This window comes from Lissotriton vulgaris, unplaced genomic scaffold (genome assembly GCF_964263255.1).
Source record: "Lissotriton vulgaris unplaced genomic scaffold, aLisVul1.2 SCAFFOLD_5729, whole genome shotgun sequence".
Classification (NCBI taxonomy): Eukaryota; Metazoa; Chordata; class Amphibia; order Caudata; family Salamandridae; genus Lissotriton; species Lissotriton vulgaris.
Window position 1 is genome coordinate 1 of NW_028242154.1, and position 5,000 is coordinate 5,000.

Genomic DNA, 5,000 nt, shown 5'->3' on the forward strand with positions numbered 1-5,000 from the left:
CTAAAACATTTCAAAATTGTCTATACTACAAATTGGCAAATTTAACTTACCTGTAAGTCCCTACTATATGGTACCCAGGGCTGATAAGTTAAGTCACTAGTGGACTGCAGTAACCCTCTACAGTGACAGGGAATCCCATTATAGCCTGGCTCTGCAGTTTTAAAAATGGAAATTCAATCTCTCAAAATAACCCTTTTTTACATTACTAAACCTTAATTTTAAATAATAATGTCACCCTAAGCATGCCTGTGCAAATCTTAAAATGAAAAGTACAAAAGCTATTTTCACTGTAGCAGAGTTGGCTGTTCTATAAGAGAGCACTGGATTCCATTTTTAAATGTAATAATGCTACTATCAGTAGGGGATCAGCTGGACATACATTTCAAAGGGTCATTTTAATAGTTATTCAAAATCCAATTTTATCATGAGCTTCAATTGCCACCCAGAAGCTGAATAGCCCCCTTGATGATGGATGAACCTGCTCCTGGAGCTGAGACAAAGGTCTTGAGTCTGGGAGGTGTTGTTGCCCCCTGACAGGATGGCCTGTGGGCTGGTCCCAGAAGCTGGATTATCTTCAAAAAGTGCTACCTTGTCACAGGCAGATGTAGATAACACACGGGCCATCCCCTGAATTTGTCCACCTAGTCAGGTAGACTTTAATCCCTGAGGGAGGGGAGCTGCCCGGTGAATGGCTTTAGAGTGACCAAGGAGGAGGGGACGGCCATTATCATGACCACACCTGTGTACATAGGATCTGAACAGGGAAAGAAGGGGTCTGCTATGTTGGATTTAGGTAGACTGATCCAGTGTGGGATTAATAACTGTAAAGCAAATAGAAACTGCTGCAAATGTCAGTATTGTTACCTTGGAAACTTTTTCCTTTTGGTCAGGGAGTATCCAGGAGTCTCCATAACCCACAAACTAGTACAGTGTGGGACCCCACGCACCCTCTTTAGAACACTAATGAACAGGTGGAAGACAGAAGAAGGACTTCACCTGCTGTTGATATCCATGAGAAGACTTGAAAGGCAGGACCTGCTCCTACTTGTACCCAGGAAAAATAGATGGACTCCAACAATCAGCTGGTTGACCTCCTATTAAGCCACAGGACACAACAACCTGCAAGCTGCCCTTTTCCTGAAGAGCCCAGCTGATCATCTTCAACTCTTCAACTGGACCTTCCTGGTGGCTCATGCTGGAGTGAGTCTTGACCCTCAAAACCTGGGATTTAGCAACTTTGTGGCTCCAAAGACCTCCAGAGGACCGGGATAGACATGCCAAATCAATCTGACAAAGGTGTGTTGCCAAGTGATTAAGACTAAACATAGAACTCTTCACTGGGCAAAGGTGGCAAAAGTAAATTGTCCTTTTTAGGTAGAGCCTATACAGCGCTTGCACTGTTAGGCAATCTGTTGTCTGTACTTTGTAGGATCTGACTCCTCCCATGCTTTGGATTGGTTTGTGTGTATGTCAGTTAAAAAACGTAGCCTGCAAATGGCTAATGGTGGGTGCATGTCTCACCTTTTCTGAAAAATTTACTGCCATGGAGTATTGCAGTGGGAACGAGCAGCGGTGCGCATTCATTCCCTACGTGCAGTGCAGCTGATGAGTGCTTGTTCTCTAGTTATATCCTGTTGCTTGGGCACCAATGTTTTCCTCGGTTCTCCCAAAATCCCTAAATACTTGTTTGAGGTTCCGTCTGTTTCCTCAGAGGGGGTCCTGTTGCACAGGGTCTGTAAGGATTTTGCGGCCTGCTTCTGGCCTGTACCAAGCCCTCAGCAGGATTGGCTTCAGGTACCGTCATTCTTCTGTCCATACTGACTGCCACTGCTCCTTCTTATAGGGCAGTCTGGTTTGAAATTTTCACCCCTTCCCCACCCCGGGATCTGTAAAAGGGAGCACGCCCACCTACCTGCAAACAGATTGTGAATAGGTAAAGATGGATGGTTATCGTAAGACAGGCCTCTAGTCGGAGACCCCACCCCCGCTCCCTTTGGGGTGTACGTGGGCCTCACGCATAGGTGCATTGCCAGAGACGTGCATGATTTACAACTCAAATAGATCAAATCAAGCATTGTGCACCCTGAGGTGAGTAAATGGCAATTCTATGTCAGTCCACGGAGGCAAGGATTATGCTTCTCTATTCTTTACTGACATAAACAGCAGCCAATAAAAACTTTAAACTGGCATGACCCCGGAAGGGCAACCCCCTCCCTTAGTCTGCACCAACCACTGCCCAGTCCACCACATAAGAGTCCTTGGGAACCTTAGGACCTCCTCTTTCTTTGCTGCTGCAGCAGCGAGTTAAGTGATTTTCCCTTCTTGCATTTGATGTGCTTATTGGGATTGATCGTTTTGTATGGTGGTGTGGCGAGTGAGCGCGTTCTTGTTGTATCTTCCCGACATGCTTAAATTTGCTTATTAGCCCCGTGTGTGTGTATTTTTGGCAAACGCCGTGGCGCGATTCGGTGGGGCGAGTTAGAGCGTGATAGGGGGCGATGGAGTGGGAGGAGGCAGACGCGGGTCTCTCGCACGCAGAGAGCAGTCGAGTTCGGTACCCATACGCGGCGCGCATGCGCGAGGACCCGAGTTTCGATTTTGATTACTGGCACCTCGCGGGTAGCGCGTCGTGAGACTGCATCAATCTATGGCCTCATTAGAACGCTTACCGGAGCGTGTCCGGATTAGAGCCTAGCTCTAGGGGAGTATTGGTGTGCAAATAGGGGTCTCCTTCCACCTCATATATTTCAGCCTCTTTGGTGTGTTGGCAACTTGGGTTGCAGTGTGTGCGAGACAGAGGCACCCCTGGGCTGCTCCCCCTCTTGTGAATTTCCTCCACACCTCCCTGCCTTATAGCTATGGCGTACTATGCCGAGGAGGGCGACCAGTGGGTCGAGTTTAACAAGTATGAAGAGTATGAGCCTGAAGAAGATCAGTTAGAGGAGAATCTGGTTGAGGCCCTGGATACCCACATCCAGTGGTCCGTTAATAAAGCCCTGATTAAGGCTTTAAAGCCTTTTACTAAACCCCTTCAGAACTATGGCAAGGGGAAGTTTAAATCTACCCACAAGGGTGATACCTATACTCATGCCTCGGCCCAAATGCTAGCGCAGATGGCCAGGAATGTGATGAAGGATCATGGCTCTATGGCTAGTCGCACTTCTGGGGAATCTTCCACGTCCCCACCTGGTACCTCGGACTCGGAGGTTGAATCTGTGGCTTCCAAGAAGAAAAATAAGAAGGTGAAACATACGGCATATAAGGCAGATGATAGTCAGGTACCCAGGAACCTACTGTTCGATCCAAATAGTATAGTGCACCCTAGGTCTACAGAGTGGGTACCTTGCCCGGAGGTTGCGCATTATGTTGCTAACAACTTGTGAGAGGGTTTTGAAAATGGGGTGAGAGCCACGTTGCGGTCAGAATGTCCCAGGCCCTCCTTGACTGGGAAGGTGGCGGATACGCCGGACTTGGACCCTACTATGGCAGCGTTTCTGAGAAAGTTCACAAAAGATCCTAAAAAAGGGCTAGACAGAGCATGGCGGGGGTGTCAGGACAAAATGTTGGATGTCTCTGGACCCCTTGCGAAAATCCTGGAGGCCGCGGTCAAGGCAAAAGAGCAGAATGTGCTGATGGATACATCAGATGTCATGGAATGGGCACAACGTGCCATGTGTTTCTAGGGAAATGCCAATGTGGCCCTGTCCACGGAACGGAGACGCTCTTTTCTCATGAGAATTGATTCCCAACTAGTGGAGTTGGCCACCACAGAGCCAAGTTCCCTGGCTAATGGCATGCTTTTTGGAGACAAATTTGTAAAGGGAATGGGCAAGTATGTGGCCACCTTCTCCGCTTTGGATAAAGCGCAAGCAAATATTAAAAAGGTGTGCCACACAGGTGTTTTTGACAGGGTTGGCCGTCCACGAGGTCGAGGGTCCGGCCGAGATTTTAGTCAGACCTCGCGTGGAGCGGAGCAACGAGGCAGAGGTGCTCAGCGATCCAATTTCTACCCCTCCCGCAATCGGAGAGGTTGAGGCAGAGGGCAGAGAGGAGCCTATCGAAGACAACAGAATAATTCAGGAGACAATTTCTATTCAGGTGCGGGTTCTATGTGCAACAGAACATATGGTGGGAGGCAGGCTGCCTCTCTTTCTTCACAGGTGGGGAGAGCTTATGACCGATCCCTGGGTGTTGCAGACAGTACAGGGTTATCACATAGAGTTCTATGCCTCTCCCACGCAGTGACAAGCACCCAGTCCCCTTCATTTTTCCCTACCAGAACAGAGTTTCATCGACGCAGAGGTGCTTTCATTGCTCCAAAAGGGAGCAATTGTGGAGTCAGTTCCGCACGCTCAAGGTTTTATAAGCACCATTTATTTATTTATTTTAATATTTTAATTGCTTGTATCGCGCAGGAATCGACCAGAAGGTATCTCCGCGCTTTGCTCGCAAAAGTTCTGAAAGTATGTTGTTTCTGTGGAAGCCATATGACGAATTATGCCATCTGAAACAGGAGAGTTTTTAGGGTCTTCCTAAAGCACAGGTGGTTGTCATTGTGTCTTAGGTCAGAAGGAAGTTTATTCCACATGGTAGGGCCAATTAATGATAGGGCACGTCCACCTTGTCTGACTTTTTTTACATTGGGGGTTTCCAGTAGGCATTGATTGCTCGAACGTAATAAACGTTCAGGTTTATATATCTGAAATTTTTGTGCCAGATATTTGGGGCCTTGCCCATAGAGACCATCTTCTTGGTCCCCAAAAAAGTGCAGGGATTTCGGCTAGTTTTGAATCTCAGGGAATTCAAAGCCTGGGTCGTGTATCGGCACTTCAAAATGGAGGGCATACACTTACTGCGCGACATCCTGTTAGAACAGAATTGGATGGTGCGCTTGGACTTAAAGGACGCTTATCTAGCGGTGCCCATTTTCCATCTGCATCGGCGGTTTCTACAATTTCAATGGCGCAACCGGTGGTTCGAGTTTTCCGCCAAGCCCTTTG